This window comes from Bubalus kerabau, chromosome 16 (genome assembly GCF_029407905.1).
Source record: "Bubalus kerabau isolate K-KA32 ecotype Philippines breed swamp buffalo chromosome 16, PCC_UOA_SB_1v2, whole genome shotgun sequence".
In the NCBI taxonomy this organism is placed as follows: domain Eukaryota; kingdom Metazoa; phylum Chordata; class Mammalia; order Artiodactyla; family Bovidae; genus Bubalus; species Bubalus kerabau.
Window position 1 is genome coordinate 25,730,661 of NC_073639.1, and position 18,236 is coordinate 25,748,896.

Consider the following 18,236-nt stretch of genomic DNA (forward strand, 5'->3'; position numbering starts at 1 on the left):
TTTTTTCTTACATGGTGAAGTGGAGCCAATGTACCTAGGTTGAAATTTTGGCTCCAGGATTTCTAAATTTTTGGTTTGGGCAAAGGATTTAATAGCTCTTCAATTTTCCCCATGAAATAGGTATTACCATGCTGCTATCGCATAAAGACTGAAACAATTCTGGCACATCAGTTCCTCAATAAAAGTTAGCCTTTCTCCATCAGTCATCATAATCAAATGCCATAATATTACAAATAGGTCCCTACCCAACTGTACTTTCATCTAGTGTTAATCTACAAATTTAAATATTGATATTAGTATTTATATTTCAACACTCAGATAATCTCTCATTCTAAGTGTCCAACTCTTGGAAAATCCCATTTAATTTGTAACTCTGCCACTCTCTTGACATTTTGTGTCTGATTTTCAACACAGTCTGCTCTGTAGTTGTTGGAAACAAACATACCTTCCATATAAGCCCTCCTGTTCTCAAAGCATGCTGTGTAAGATAATTTGCTAACCTGAGCATGTAATTATCTATTTGAGTTCTTAGATTAGTCAGATATACACAGTCCTTAAATATTACTTTCATGCCATTCAGGTTCTAGAGCTTCTGTAGAAGTCAGTGCTTCCCTTTCAATATGTGGTTCATTTGAATCCACTGCAGTACAGCATTGGAGTTCTCATTCCCTCCCTGACAACCAGCTCTTGTTTCAATCTGATTAATGAAAGACTCATTCACTTTTTAAGAGTCCCCTGTTTTTTTTAAGACAATGATTTCATTTCTATTTTGTGGATGAAGAAAACTGAGCTCGAAATGGCAATATCTGATTAGTTTATAAAGTTGCAGAGCCTGGAATAGGACGCAGTCTCCTTCTCCCTGGTATTGGTCCTGGTTTTCAAACCTTGGAAGCTGGAGTTTATATCCCCAGAAAAAGGGAATGGAAAGAGACATGTAGACACAGGTGTGAGGGCTTGCTCACATGCTCTTCATTGTTATTGTTGTTTAGTCACCCAGTCGTGTCTGACTCTTTGCAACCCATGGACTGCAGCACACCAGGCTTCTCTGTCCCTCACCATCTCCCAAAGTTTGCCCAAGTTCATGTCCATTGCATTGGTGATGCTGTCCAGCCATCTCATCCTCTGACGTCCTCTTCTCCTTCTGCCCTCAGTCTTTCCCAGATCAGCATCAGGGACTTTTCCAATGAGTCAGCTGTTCGTGTCAGATGACCAAAATACCGGAGTTTCAGCTTCAGCAGCAGTCCTTCCAATGAGTATTCAGGGCTGATTTCCCTTAGGATTGACTAGTTTGATCTCCTTGCTGTCCAAGGGACTCTCAGGAGTCTTCTCCAGCATCACAGTTCGAAGGCATCAATTCTTCGGTGCTCCACCTTCTTTACGGTCCAGTTCTCACAACTGTACATGACCACTGGGAAGAACATAGCTTGACTATATAGATCTTTGTTGGCAGAGTAATAGTTCTGCTTTTCACACACTGTCTAGGTTTGTCATAGCTTTCCTGCCAAGAAGCAAATATCTTCTGATTTCATGGCTTCAGTTACCACCCACAGTGATTTTAGAACCTAAGAGGAAATCTGTTACCACTTCCACCTTTCCCCTCTATTTGCCATGAAATGATGGGCCAGATGCCATGGTTTTAGTTCTTTAAATATTTAGTTTTAAGCCAGCTCTTCATTATATGCACCTTCATTTGAAGGATTTATAGGAAAGGAAATTATATACAGTGTAGAGGCGAGACGATATTCAGAACATGGTGTGGGGTGAAATTAAAAAGTGGTAGCTTCAATAAGATTTGGATTAATATGAGCATCTTAGGAATTTGGGAAAGATAGGCCTGATAAAGAAATATAATGAGAATACTGCTAAAAGAGAATGAATGCAAAAGTTCATATTATTGAGTAAATGTTAAATTGAGAGCATCTTATTGGTTGTGTCTAGTGGCCAAAGTGAAACAGAAGGTGAGGTTTGCCTTTGTATTTATAAAATTCTCAGCACACACATTCTACATGCCTTTTCTCTAAGATTACAGAGACTGCAAATGTTATTGATGAGTTCTTAAAAGTATAAAAAACAGGGGGAAAAGATGAAAAAACTATAGTCACTTAATGTTTAGCCAAAATATTATCTTTATACACACTTTTTGCGGGAACACTAGGAGCAGTTTTAGGTTCATACACAGGAAAATATATTAAGAAGAAAGTACAAAGATTTCCCATACACAGTTGGCCGCCACATATGGATGATGGTTTGTTGACAGATTTGGTGGTGGAAGAAAAGTGCAAGTGTTAGTCTCTCAGTCATGTCCGATTCTCTGTGACCCCAAGGACTGTAGTCTGCCAGGCTCTTCTGTCCATGGAATTCCCCTGGCAAGTATACTGGAGTGGGTTGCCATTCCCTTCTCCAGGGGATCTTCCCAACCCAGGGATTGAACCTGGGTCTTCTGCATTGCAGGCAGATTTGGTGGAAAGATAGACGATTATTAAATGTTTGCTTACATAGTCTCAGTTAATTATGAGACAAAAGCATCAGGTAAGGGTAAGTAGAGTCCAAGGTTTTGTTGGAGTGTTGAAGACAGAGGTGTATAACAGTCACTTGGGCAGTGGGAAAGTGGGAAGTGAATATACTAGGAAGTTAAATAGTTTTGCCAAGAATATATTTTAGATTAGTGAATGGATATCTCATATTCCATATCTTAAAATGGGATCTATCAGTGCCATCAACTTCAAAAACAAACCAGTTTCTGGAGATGCATCAAAAATATTTATAAGCAATTCATGAAACCATGAAAACGTTGGTTATGTGTGAAAGGGGAAGGGAGAGAGAAAGTACAGATAATAATCTTGAGGCATTTTGAAATATAAGATACCCTTGAGTGGTGGCATTTAGAAGCAAGCATTACTTTCCTCTTTATCTACTTCTGGATTCCTTCAATATTTGAAAATAAGAAGCACTTTATAATAAAAATGGGTGAGAGACAGAGATTTCTCAATGTTTCTGTGTATTTTTTTGTAGCAGCAAAATGAAATCATACCCATTTGCCTTCCTGAGATACAAATTGTGCTGTCAAATTATTTTAAGATTTTTTAACAGCAATGGGGATGAAGTCGAATCTACTATAGTAACAGTGCTCAGTCACTTGTTCATCTGGAGTTGAAAATCTCCTTATACTATCTTTTTGTAGCTGTTTTTAGCTTAAGGCATGATTTTATGGTGACACCTAGGGTGTATATAATTTTTTTCTAACTTGTACTGTGGAAGTTACTTTATGAAATAATTTTCCAATATTCCATACAAATAGTATCTTTGAAATAGCCATTATTTTAGAGATTTTTTTTCATAAGTAAACCTAAAGTTATATAAAGGAGCCAGCAATATTTTGGATCTCAGATGAAAAATACTAAAACAATTTATTTTATATAATGGCAGTAACAAATCACTATATATGATAATGTACATAGATATATTCTTCTTCACACCCTTTCTTATTTTACCTCCATACAGAATAAGCTTATATTGATTTCTAATATTTAATTTTTATATTAAGAATGTATTTTAAGAAATCAACAGGAACCAAAAATCTCTTTTAAGAGATTTGTTTCAATAAACATTATTTGTTAAGAGTTTGAACACAGGAGTACAAGAAAACATGATCTATTTTAGTAACTAGGAGTTTAATTTCCCAATCTATTCAACATGTCCCTTTCTTTATCCCCCACTGTACTACTCACTTCACTTTAAAATATCCTGAACTAATTTAAAGCATAATCTTATTGTTTTGATGTTAAACATATAGTGTATCTTTTCATTACCATTACTACTAAAATCTAGAAGAAATCTGCACTCAATTGAATTCAGTAGGTAGCACTTCAAAGTGGCAATGAATTAATGAAGTTTCTTTGAAGAAGAATATTTAAATAAGGAGGTAAAGGTGAGAGATGTCTTGCTGTTATTTAAAACATTGTTAGTTGGTTCTATCAGGTCATTAAACATACTTTACTCAAGTTGAAAGTTCTTTTTAAAAGCATTATTCTAACACACCAAAACTCTCTCTTTATAAACTTGTACAATGATCTTTGTCTGTCAGCATAAATGACAAAGTCAAGTGAATAATGTAAGAGAAATTCTCTATTGATTGGTATCCAGGACAGCCAGACTATTATTGGAATCTATATAAATCATCTCCTCCTAAACTAATGTATGTCTTGGAGCTATAGTCAACTTGATAAAAGCTAATTTGGAGAAAAGGCATTGTCTATGTGTCCTTGACGGTATAACTGTTTAGTCTATTCATCACAAAATAATAATGACAGTGTTTTGAATATGTAAAAATCTATGAATAATGATTGGGTCTTAGCTTTTTATGGTCTCCTAAAAATAGAACCATTTAATTTCTTTCTCTTGATCTGATTTGGGGACTTTTCCTTATGGAGTATATGGTTTACCTGCTCCATATATCACATGCTTTAAAATATTATATTTGTACCTTTTAAATAATTTACTGATGAGAGTTAATCATTCAAAATTCTTCATTTTTTTATTCTTTATATTCACTATAAAATTAACCACTATAAAGGCAAAAACTTTAGCTCTTTCTCAAAAATTTAAAATATTCATTCATTTTTCTGACAAAGTGGTTATGTAGCTCAGTTATTGTCAGCAAGTCCCCAAGAGGAAGTTTTATGGAAATTAAGTGGTTTCTGAGGTATATTCAGTTTTCTGGTAACAGAGCCAGATACATAAAAATATTCTATTTCCAAGCCTTTTCACCTATTCTTCCTTATTATTTTCTGAAAATATGTTGCTTTTTCTTGAGATGGGCAACCCAAAAGATAAAGGCAATATAGACAGGTGAGTGAAATTAAGGAAATTAGGTTTGTAGCATCACTGTGGCATTGTGCCAAGTATTAAGATTTCCTACCTCTGATCTCTAATTATGTAAAACAATTAAATGCATGTACTAACTACCATGATAAGTACTCTGCCAATTTGTAACTCAAATAATTCCTAACTGGTATATTCCAATATTTGACTTCTCAACAATAGATAAAAATTTTATCCATAATCCAAATGGGTCATTCTGCAGGACTGGCACTGCAGGATATGTGGAGGATACACAATGGTCAAATAGGAGGTCAAACAATTTTTGAGCAAGCTATCAAGTTTCTGTGAGTTCCACATTCTCTCATAAGCAAGAGTATAGGAACTGCTCCTACTGATTAGCTGTGTGCTATGTGATTAAGAGGTGGCCTACAGTTACCACTCTTCAGGTTCAAGGTTTCCTAAAGCAATGATGAAAACTCATACAGTATACTAACACATATATATGGAATTTAGAAAGATGGTAACGATAACCCTATATGCGAGACAGCAAGAGAGACACAGATGTATAGAACAGTCTTTTGGACTCTGTGGGAGAGGGTGAGGGCGGGATGATCTGAGAAAATAGCACTGAAACATGTATATTATCATATATGAAACAGATCACCAGTCCAGGTTCAATGCATGAGACAGGGTGCTCAGGGCTGGTGCACTGGGATGACCCAGAGGGATGGGATGGAGAGGGAGGTGGGAGGGGGTTTTCAGGATGGGGAACAGATGTAAACCCATGGCTGATTCATATCAATGTATGGCAAAAACCACTACAATATTGTAAAGTAATTAATCTCCAACTAAAATAAATAAATTAATTAAAAAAAAGAAAACTCAGGAGATAAAAGATGTGAGAGCAATGCTGCATACCTAAGAAACTCAGTGACCAAGCAAGTGAAAAGCATTCAAGCATAATATGGATGGGACAGTGAGTGAGTTCTCCTGGGATAGGCAGGTTATTTTCTCACAAATCCATGAAATGGATCCCAACAGCACTCCAATGGCAAGTCAAGCTGACCACAGCAATCCAGTAGGATTTTTCATGAACTTTATTTCACTCTTTCCCACATCAATTTTAGATGATCTGTTACATGAGGTAGTACATTAGTTTTCTAATGCTGCTGCAACAAATTACTACAAATTTAGAAGCTTAAAATGACACAAACTTATTATCTTATTGTTTTCAGGTCAGAAGGCTGATTTGTATCTCACTGAGCTAAAATTAAAGTGTTGTCAGGAGTGTATTTCTTTATGTAAGGATCATGGTTCTTTCTGGGAGAATTTGTTTCTCAGCATGTTCTAGCCTCTACAGTTCTACTGCATTCCTTGGTTCATGACCTCTTTTCCATCTTTCAAACCAGCAATATTGCCTCCTTGACCCTTCCTCCACAGCTCACCTCCCTCCCCCAACACACACACACACACACCAGTGTGCAAATTTCCACTTCTGAGATTACTACAATGCAAATATGGCTTCCCTGATGGCTCAGTGGTGAAGAACCCGCCTGCAGTGCAGGAGACCCTGGTTTGATCCCTGGGCCGGTAAGATCACCTAGAGAAGGGAATGGCAACCCATTTCAGTATTCTTGCCTGAAGAATCCCATGGACAGAGGAGCCTGGTGAGCTACAGTCCACAGAGTTGCAAAGAGTTGGACTCGACTGAGGTGACTGAGCACACATAGACACAATGCAATTACAATTTAACTTCATAAAATATAAACTGCTGCTGCTGCTGCTGCTAAGTCACTTCAGTCGTGTCTGACTCTGCGACCCCATAGACGACAGCCCACCAGGCTCCCGTGTCCCTGGGATTCTCCAAGCAAGAACACTGGAGTGGGTTGCCATTTCCTTCTCCAACACATGAAAGTGAAAAGTGAAGACAACAAATTAAATCTTGGAAAAAATGTTAAGGCCTACATAGTTGATATTTTTGATAAATGTATTTGCTGCTACTGCTGCTAAGTCGCTTCAGTCATGTCCAACTCTGTGCCACCCCAGAGACGGCAGCCCACCAGACTCCCATGTCCCTGGGATTCTCCAGGCAAGAACACTGGAGTGGGTTGCCATTTCCTTATCCAATGCATGAAAGTTAAAAGTGAAAGTGAAGTCGCTCAGTCGTGTCCGACTCCTAGCGACCCCATGGACTGCAGCCTATCAGGCTCCTCCATCCATGGGATTTTCCAGGCAAGAGTACTGGAGTGGGGTGCCATTGCCTTCTCCTAAATGTATTTAAGTCTATTATTAAATGAACTTTAAGTCTCATATTAATCAGCCACTGGTCTCAATTTTGTATATATTTGCACAAGTACTGTATTCATATAAAGACAAATTCATAGCTGAAAGATCTCAAACATTTCCTTTCACAGATACTTAGGATCTAGTTTTGTGGTATAATAAATGTTATTTGGGGGTAAAAAGTTAATACTATGTGCCTGCTAAGTCACTTCACTAGTGTCTAAGTCTTTTTGACCCCATGGACTACAGCCACCAAGCTCCCCCTCCCTGGAATTTTCCAGGCAAGAATACTGGAGTGGGCTGGCTGCCATTTCTTTCTCACTTATACTATGTGAGGAGGTTAAAATAAGGGAAAATGGGTTTGGGACATATGGAAACTCTTTCCAAAACCATCTGAAGTCTAAAACTGTACTAAATTTTAAAAACTTTATTAAAAGATAAAAAGAAAATAAATATGCAAGTACTTATATACAAAAGGGTTTTATAAAATTATAACAAAATTTGGTAGAAAATTTCTGACTTAGTATTCAAGTACATATCAAAGTGTCTTAAATGCAATTTCTTTTTTTTTAAAACAACTAATCTCAAAAATATACAAGCAACTCCTACAGCTCAACTCCAGAAAAATAAATGCAATTTCTTAAATCAATTCAAAAAATAATGACTCACTGTTTGAAAGAAACTGAATTTCTTTAGATTATTTAATGCTTTGTTGTAAGTTTCCACTGGTCTCTAGAGCATTTGATATTTAAATTTTAGTTCTAATATACAAAGTTCAGTGAGCTAAAAGAATGGAAATATCTAGTGACAGTAATCATGACTTTTTTCCTATTCACAAATGATGGTTCTATGGATGTCTCTAAACAAGCGATTGAAAATAATAAACATGTAATGATTTAGAACACGGTATGAATCTTATAAGTACACTCTTCCAAATTAGATTTCTTTTTTGCTGAACTGAATTTGATTTTTACAGTGAAACTGAATGATGTATACAGGCACAGATTTTTTTCATGAAACAAATATTTATATAATTTCACTACATAATTAACCAATGATTTATCAATTAATTATTGGTTAATAAATGGTGCTGAGCACTATACCAGATATATTTTAGGAAAGTATGATATTTAATGAAAACTATGCATTTCTTGCTCTCTAGAAGTCACATTCTTCTGCAGGAGAAGAGACTGGAGAATATACTAAATTAGATCCCTCATTAGAAACTTTGAACTACAGAATGAGGTAGTACTCTAGCAAGGGAGCAGTGACGTATGTCGAATGGGATAACTGGGGAAAGATCCATAGAACAGCTGATAGTTTAGATAAATCATGAAAGAAAATATTATAAAAAATAAGTGGGAAAGCATAATGAGAGGCAAGAGAATGTAGTATATGTAACAAATGTAGACAATAGAAATAATAAGAATGTATTTGTATTAGGAAAAACATATTTTGAGTAAAGTAATGAATATAGATTGAAAGGACTGATGCTAAAGCTGAAACTCCAACACTTTGGCCACCTCATGCGAAGAGTTGACTCATTGGAAAAAACTCTCATGCTGCGAGGATTTGGGGGCAGGAGGAGAAGGGGATGACAGAGGGTGAGATGGCTGGAAGGCATCACCGACTTGATGGACATGAGTTTGAATAGGCTCCAGGAGTTGGTGATGGACAGGGAGGCCTGGCGTGCTGCGATTCATGGGGTCGCAAAGAGTCGGACATGACTGAGCGACTGAACTGAACTGAATGAATATAGAGAGAACAACTGTGAGAAACAAGGACCATTAGGTAGTATGAGGCCATCTAATAGTTTTGAATTGATTCAGCAAATAAAGTCGTTGATAAGATCAACAGGCTTTATTATAAAGAGTGAAGTAAGTAAGAAAGAGAAAGACAAATATCATATATCAATGCATATATATGTATATATATGGAATCTAGAAAGATGGTACAGATGATCGTATTTGCAGAACAGCAACAGAGACACAGACATAGAGAAGAGACTTTTGGACACAGTGGGAGAAGTAGAGGGTGGGATGATTTGAGAGAGTAGTATTGAAACATATACATTAACATATGTAAAATAGGTAGCCAGTGGGAATTGGCTGTATGACTCGGGGAACCCAAAGCCAGTGCTGTGTGACAGTGTAGAGAGGTGGGATGGGAAGGAGGTTTTAGAGGGAGGAACATATCAGAGAAAGCAATGGCACCCCACTCCAGTATTCTTGCCTGGAAAATCTCATGGATGGAGGAGCCTGGTAGGCTGCAGTCCATGGGGTTGCTAAGAGTCAGACATGACTGAGTGACTTCACTTTCACTTTTCACTTTCATGTGTTGGAGAAGGAAATGGCAACTCACTTCAGTGTTCTTGTTTGGAGAATCCCAGGGACAGGGGAGCCTGGTGGGCTGCCATCTATGGGGTCACACAGAGTCGGACACGACTGAAGCAACTTAGCTATATATATATATATATATATATATATATATATATATATATATACACACATACACCAATGGATGATTCATATTGATGAATGGTAGAAACCATCACAATATTGTAATTAACCTCCAATTAAAAATAAAATTTAAAAAAACAACAAAAGAATTAGTTTCTAGTTTGGAAAACAAAAATGATAAATCATAATCACTGCTAAAAAGGACAGCAATAGGTTTAATGAAAATACTGTATCAGAAGTGCTATGGTGGATTCTTTACATCAAATGTGCAAAATACTAGCCTTCATTGTAAAAACTTGGTCATTTTATAACACATCAGAAGAGAAATCCAGTATTTCAGCTAAGCCATATCATTTCAAATGAAAAAGTTTTGTAAAAATTTTATGAAGTAAAAATTGCAACGTTGACTGTAAGAATATTTTCTCCTTTAGTTCTTCAACTGAATGGAACTTGATGTTTGTGATTCTTCTGATTTATGTTTCCATGCAAAATAACATGCTATAAAAGTTAATCACATTAACTCATATATTTAAAAAATTCTCTATTAGATAATACAACTAGTGTCAAATTGTTATAAGTATTAAAATTGCCATGGATTATTTAGTAATTTATTGATTTATAAACAGACCTAGAGTCACTTTAGCAGGAATTCCAAATGAAATCCTAATTTAGCTCAAAAGCCTTTCAAGAGGATGAGGCAGGAGCTTAAAATACATAAGGCAGTTTCTGACTAGGATACAGAAAATTGGAAAGAATACAACTCCCCATTTTGAAACAAAAAAGAGCAGGGTAACATAAAATTAGTACTTTTCTTGAAATCATCAGAATGCTGGGGTGCCAGGACAAACAGTTTCCTGAATTCCAAGAAGGAAGAACCTTGCAAGTGCAGTTCACCTATCCAGAACATGGTAGACAGTGGTGAGAGCCACTATCTAGGTGGGCAAGGAGAAATCAGTTTAAACAAAATGCTAAAGGCCAACTGTGGGACAGGTTGACATGAAGGGACCTCAGAGAACCCCACACAAAAGGACTGTCTTCACAGATGCCTTGTGGTATTCAGGAGGAAGTCAGAGGAAGAGCAGGTAATCAGAGAGCCTGCCTCCGTAGGGCACATATACGGGGGTGACTGGCTGCAGTATCAGGAAAGGCACATGGCCTTAGCCCAGCCTGGATACCTCCTCAGAGGACAAGGGAAGAAACCAAACAAACAACTCCATCTTTGCAGCTGGAGCAGGAAACAGTCCTGGACCCAGGATCCTAGGACAACCTTACAAGCCTACTGTAGATGACCTGAAAGTGAAAGCATTAGTCACTCAGTCGTATCCCACTCTTTGTGACCCCATGGACTGTATGTAGCCCACCAGACTCCTCTGTCCATGCAATTCTCCAGGCAAGAATACTGGAGTGGGCTGCCATTGCCTGCTCTAGGGACTCTTCCCAAGTCAGGGATAGAACACCGTTCTCCTGCAATGCAGGCAGACTCTTTACCCACTAAGCCATCAGGACAAACATACTGTAGGTGACGTAGGTAAAACTAAAAACCAAATCCAGCTCAGTATCCACTTAGATTGACTCAAATCCATCTGCTTCTCACTTCACGGTCTGACAGGTCAAAGCCAGGTCCTGGGTATAGGCTGTGTTTGATGAGAAAAAACTGAATATTGACAAATATACTATAATCAGAAATTCACTGTAATTATTTATATTTCAGTTGTAGAAGTAGTTTAGACAGCTGAATATCTATTTGAGTTATGTCTCTTTGCACTTATTACAGAGTCTGCATTCTCAGCAAAACCTTTTGTCATCTTCATTTATTAATATCTTTAAAGAATCAGACCAGGGATTCCTATATAGAGATATCTAATCTAAATCATTTTGGCCAGCCTAGCTAGTAGATTGTAGACAGACTGAGAAAAATTTGGTTTAATATACTACAGTGCACTTAGAAAATTTCTTCTAAATGTGATCATATTCTTGGTATATACCTCAGGTTAAATTTTTGTCAGATGTGTATGAGGAGTGGAGGGTTGTGAGTAGAGGAGAGAGGGTTAGCAAGACAACTAGTGAGAAATTTCAAAAACTTAAATCTACTAACTTGATACTAAAAAAACCCAGCTATTTTGTTTTGATTTTTAAGAATATTTAAGTACACTATTAAATTAAAGTTATGTTCTCATGGGTTTTAAGGCAGCCATATGAATAACATTGTGCCTCATGTATTTACAAAACCAATTCTGTAGTAAATGTCCAATAAATTATATCGCCTCTCTACACTCTGACACACAGTGGAACTCCCTTCAATATACAAAACTAAGTTATTTGGAGCATTACTTCAGATGTTTAATAAAAAATGCATAATATTTACACAGGAACTTTGATATCAAAGATGCATCAGTTCCTTGTATTTCTAAGGTGGGGGAAAACATTGGAATGAGAGGCCCTAGGCAGGTGTGATAGGTTACTGCTCTAATTACAATCAGTAGTTAGCTGTTTTCATTTAAGAATAGGTACAGTGACTAATTTATTGGCAAGAGAGTAGGTGCTAATCGTGCTTGTAAAAGAAAAGAACAAGTGTTTTCGAATTAAATCAAGCAGCTGCTTCACAGTAATATTAATAGCACCAACAAAACTCCAAACCGTCACTCGAAATTGTTTAATGAACTGCTTTAATAAGCAGTAAACTATAATCTGGAGGAGCCTGGTAGGCTGCCGTCTCTGGGGTCGCACAGAGTTGGACACTACTGAAGTGACTTATCAGCAGCAAACTATAATCCTGATAAAATCCTGGGCTGGGGCTTAATGATTCAACTTTGATCTTATAGTGGCTCCCCTACATTTATTACAGTAAGGTGGAGCCAAGCTTTAACACCAACCTTGCAGAGACAGTTAAATACCAGTTTATTTAAAAAGCTGCATGCTAAGTATATCTGTGATTGGCATTCATATTTACAATCTTTTATATATTTTCTGCTCTTCTATTTATCATGCTTTTTTAGCTGGATGTTTTAATTATAAAGGACACTATAGCATACTCATTTCTATCTATTCATGGTTACCCACATTATATCATCAGTTAATAAAAATGATACACAAGGATAGAAAACAGCAAATATAATCTCAATTTTCACAGGTAACTGGACACTTTACACCTTTGAAACTGCAAAGAACCCTTTTAAAAAATTTTGTAGTTTGTAAAATGTTGAAAAGTTTGATGTCAGCCTATGTTTTGGTATTAGGAAGCTTTTATTCTTTTTGAAAGAATATTAAGATCCATCTACTGAATCTAAAATATCTAGGATTACCTTTCAAAATCTTGTTATTATCAGAACTATTAACCACCCAGACTATTACTTTCAAACATCAATTTGAACATTCCAATTTCAAATAGGAACTCAAAAATACTCTGAATACATAGATACAAAATATGATAGCATCTCTCAAATCACAACTGTCTTTGTAGGTTTTTCCAATGAAATTTGGAAACTATATTTGTGTGCCTTCCATAATAAAAGTCTGCAACTTTCTATGTGGCATTCATGATGAAACAATATCTAATATTATATCTGGAAAAAATAAATAGCTAGTCATAAAACTGAGTACCACCAAATAAAATTCTATCTACAACACATGCAGAATTGTTGATAACATTAGCAGCTAAACACAAGAAATACAGACTTCATAGTAAGTGTGAAGTTTTTTTACTAAATTTTTTTTCTGTTCAGAATTTACAAAGTAAAAGAATTAAAAGACACAGACATAAATACATTTTAGTTTCTGACCAAAAAGAGTCACCTGAAAAGTATTCCTGAAAATTTATCAGAGAAGATCATAACAGGCATTCTTACCAGCCATCTGGTGATTTTAATTACGTAGAAAAACGCGAAAACTTAGAACTATTTTGGGGTTTCTCTTCCAGGAGCTACAAAGGAAAATGGCTAAAAGCAATGCAATATTTATAATAACCTTTAGAAGTGCACACGAAAAGATTGATAGTTCTGACAAATATATAGTGTAATATGTAACTAGTGTTCAAGTGTACAAAAATTTTTGCTAAACCAGCACACAGTCTTTTGGTAAACCAGCACACATTCTTTAAAATTTATGTGACAGTTACTTGAAAGCATATTGTTCGTATGGAAAAGGGCATATGGAACATTTAGATGGAACATTTAGAGGTGTATCATTTTTATACTGCTTGGTAACAAATTACCACAAATTTAACAGCTTAAAATAACAAAAATTCTTATCTCACCATTTTTTTAGGTCCTAAAAGTCTGGCACCATATGGTTGGGATACCTGCTCAGGAAAACACAAAGCTGACGCCAAGGCGTGGGGTCAGGCTGAGTCCTTACCTGGAGGCTCCAGACAAAGTCCGCTTCCAAGTTAAATTCTAAAGCATGTAAGTTCCAAGAAAAGCTCAGGGTCTTCTTGCAGTTGTAGAACTGAGGTCACTGTTTCCTTTCTGACTGTCTTCTGAAGCTGCTCGCAGGTGCCATATTCTGCCCTCATCACTTGGGACAAAGTTGCCTTTACCTCCAGCCGGAAAGGGTGCCTCGGCCCTCGACCTGGATTTAAAGACTTTTTGTGATTGGTCAAGCCCACTAATCTCGCTCCTGTTAGGTCAAGTTATTTGGTAACTGCAGAATTCCTCCTGGAAGATAGCTAGAGTACTGTTTAATTGATAATTGGGAGAAGATGTGTGCACAAGAGGGCTCTGGGGAATACTGTGTTTCAGACCAACTTAGAAATGTGTATAACAAGAGCAGCTCTGTTTCTCCCAGAATGAATTTTTTTTGGGGGGAAGAAATATCTAAGTAAACTGACTTAAGAAAGTGTTCTGATATCAGGGAAAAAAGATAAAGAATAAAACCAACCATGTGGAACCTATATTTCTATTTCTTGGAATGTAATTAGAAACCCCATGAGCTGATGCAAACTGAAGGAGAAGTGAATAGACGAGGAAAGTGGTTGCTGAGGACATGCATTTAGGTCCTGGTTAGTGTTTGTGAGGAGAAGGCAATGGCACCCCACTCCAGTACTCTTGCCTGGAAAATCCCATGGACAGTGGAGCCTGGTAGGCTGCAGTCCATGCGGTCGCACATGACTGAGCGACTTCATTTTCACTTTTCACTTTCATGCATTGGAGAAGGAAATGGCAACCCACTCCAGTGTTCTTGCCTGGAGAATCCCAGGGACGGCGGAGCCTGGTGGGCTGCCGTCTATGGGGTCGCACAGAGTCGGACATGACTGAAGTGACTTAGCAGCAGCAGCAGCAGCAGTAGTGTTTGTAAAATTAAAAATCGCTTGCTCCTTGGAAGAAAAGCTATGACCAACCTAGACAGCATATTAAAAAGCAGAGATATTACTTTGCCAACAAAGGTCCATCTCATCAAAGCTATGGTTTTTCCAGTAGTCATGTATTGATGTGAGAGCTAGACTGGAAAGAAAGCTGAGCACCAAAGAATTGATGCTTTTGAACTGTGGTGTTGAAGAAGACTCTTGAAAGCCCCTTGGACTGCAAGATTAAACCAGTCAATCCTAAAGGAAATCAGTCCTGAATATTCATTGGAAGGACTGATGCTGAAGCTGAAGCTCCAATACTTTGGCAACCTGATGTGAAGAACTGACTCATTGGAAAAGACCCTGATGCTGGGAAAGACTGAAGGCAGGAGAAGGGGATGACAGGATAAGATGGTCGAATGGCATTACTGGCTGGATGGACATGAATTTGAGCAAGCCCCAGGAGTTGGTGATGAACAGGGAAGCCTGGCTTGCTGCAGTCTATGGGGTCGCTGAGTCAGACACAGCTGAACAACTAAACTGAACCAGTGTTTGTGAGGTATTCAAATTAAAAAATTGAATTTATTAACTACTTAAAGCTTCTGGAATGTGACAGTATGAAGATGTAGTCTCTGTAGTGAGTAGGCTATATGTGTAATGAATACTACCAGTTCAATTGGAAATTTTCTCTCAGTGTATTAGATAGGAGGAGAGAAACTTAGGTTACCATGAATCTGTGACCCACACATCCTTGTTAGCAGTGGTTGTTTATGCATAGTTTGATTTGTTTATTTAAAATAATTTTTAAATTTTTACAAAAGCTTACTTTCCTTTCACGATTATTACAAATATTCTCCATGTTGTATAATACATCCTTGAGCCTATCTTACACCCAACAGTTTCTCTGTCCTCTTTCCCCATCTTGGACTTCCCAGGTGGCACAGTGGTATCCACTTGTCAATGCAGGAGATGATACAGTAGACCAGGGTTCTATCCCTGGGTCTGGAAGATCCCCTGGAGTAGGAAAAGGCAACCCACTCCAATAGCCTTGCCTGAGAAATCCCATGGACAGAGGAGGCTGGTGGGCTACAGCTGGTTGCAAAGAGCTGGATATGACTAAATGTGCACACACGCACTCCCCTAGTGCTTCCCAAGTAGCTCAAATGGTAAAGAACCTGCCTGCAATGCTGGAGACGTTGGTTCAATCCCTGGGTCAGGAAGATCCCCTGGAGAAGGGTATCTTGCCTGGAGAATCCCATGGACAGAGCAGCCTGGCAGGATACAGTCCATGGGGTGCAAAGAGCCACGACTAAGCCACTAACACACACATACTTCCATATCCTTAGTTTACTCCTTCCCCTTTCCCTCTCCCTACTGGTAACCACTAGTTTGTTCTCTTTATCTGTGAGTTTGTTTTTTGTTTGTTTGTTTGTTTACTAGTTTGTTGTATTTTTTTAGATTCCACGTGTAAGTGATATCATACAGTGTTTGTCTTCCTCTCTGTGACTTATTTTACTTAGCAGAAAGACATCCAAGACCATACATGATGCTGCAAATGGCAAAATTTCATTCTTTTATATGGCTGAGTGATATCTGATTGTGTATGTATGTATATATATACACACACACCCCACATATTTTTTTATATGGCTGAGTGATATCTGATCATGTATGTGTATATATACACACACACACACACACACACACACCATATATTTATCCATTGATCTCTGTATGGACACTTAGGTTGTTTCCATGTTTTGGCTATTGTAAATAATGCTACTATGAACACTGGGCTGCATGTAGTTTTTCAAACTAGTGTTTTTATTTTTTTCAGCTAAATATACAGGAGTGGAATTGGTGGGTCATATGGTAGTTCAATTTTTAATTTTTATGCATAGTTTTAAATACATTGCTATGGATTATCTCAGGTTTTCTCCTATCTGGAACTCTGTGATCTCGTATCTTTTATATCAAAGTTATGTAGTATAAATATGTGCATATGTGCATGCTAAGTCGTGACCCTGTGGACCATAGCCTGCCAGGCTCCTCTGTCCATGGAATTATGCAGGCAAGAATACTGGAGTAGATTGACATTTCATCCTCTAGGGGAACTTCCTGGACCAGGGATTGAACCTGCATCTCTTACGTCTCCTGCCTTGGCAGGCAAGTTATTTACCACTAGCACTACCTAGGAAGCCCAATATATACATTTATCTAAATTGAGTTTAAGTGACTTGTGAACAGTCTCATTTGAGCAGCTTCATCACATTTATGGTAAAAATGGCTGAAAGTGTAATGAAGCTGATTTGCAAAGGTGGAGAGAATGAACACAAACTTTGCTAAATTGATATTGAATTTATATTTGAAATTAGAGTTTTCTAAGACTTTATACTTGGCGGAGAGTCCAGAGTAATATTCTTCTAATAACACATATTAGGGTGATTCTTTCCAGGGATATTCAACTAGAGTTATCTGGAATTGATTATGTTAAAAATGATTATCCTGATAAATTATGAGTTCACAAAATGAATGTAAAAATGATTAATTCAGGTGTATCCTGAAGAAAATTGAAGAAGAAAAACTGAAAAATTGGTGATAAACAACTATTTCTACATTCCATACAAAAGTAGAGAAAATATATTCTTAGACATGAACAACACAATTTTGTATATTTGCCACTTGTCCTAATCTCCACAACAACTTTGGCTTTCTAATGGATTTCCAGAGCCAAACAATCAGATTTCTACCAAGCAAGGCATTTAGAATCCAATTTCATATATTTTAAAATATATACATTTCATATATATGAAATGATATACATATATTTGTATATAATTTCATTTTTGACGGGGTTCTGATTTTTTTTTGTGTGTGTGTGTTTTTTTATTATTTTTTTTTAATTTTATTTTATTTTTAAACTTTACATAACTGTATTAGTTTTGCCAAATATCAAAATCAATCCACCACAGGTATACATGTGTTCCCCATCCTGAACCCTCCTCCCTCCTCCCTCCCCATACCATCCCTCTGGGTCGTCCCAGTGCACCAGCCCCAAGCATCCAGTATCGTGCATCGAACCTGGACTGGCAACTCATTTCATACATGATATTTTACATGTTTCAATGCCATTCTCCCAAATCTTCCCACCCTCTCCCTCTCCCACAGAGTCCATAAGACTGTTCTATACATCAGTGTCTCTTTTGCTGTCTCGTACACAGGGTTATTGTTATCATCTTTCTAAATTCCATATATATGCGTTAGTATACTGTATTGGTGTTTTTCTTTCTGGCTTACTTCACTCTGTATAATAGGCTCCAGTTTCATCCACCTCATTAGAACTGATTCAAATGTATTCTTTTTAATGGCTGAGTAATACTCCATTGTGTATA

The 18,236-nt window shown here is 37.2% G+C and overlaps 1 protein-coding gene across 2 annotated transcripts in view; it reads right to left on the bottom strand.

Moving 5' to 3' along the window:
* The window catches only part of LOC129629930 (endogenous retrovirus group K member 18 Env polyprotein-like), an 81,674-nt gene extending 66,751 nt beyond the window's left edge, over window positions 1-14,923 (bottom strand). The window contains exon 1 of one of the 2 annotated variants that reach the window (XM_055550160.1): window positions 13,917-14,923. The gene's annotated coding sequence lies outside the window, so the exon portion shown is untranslated. The remainder of the gene's footprint in view (window positions 1-13,916) is intronic. The other variant, XM_055550161.1, reaches the window with a different exon arrangement.
* Between the last annotated feature and the right edge of the window lie 3,313 nt (window positions 14,924-18,236).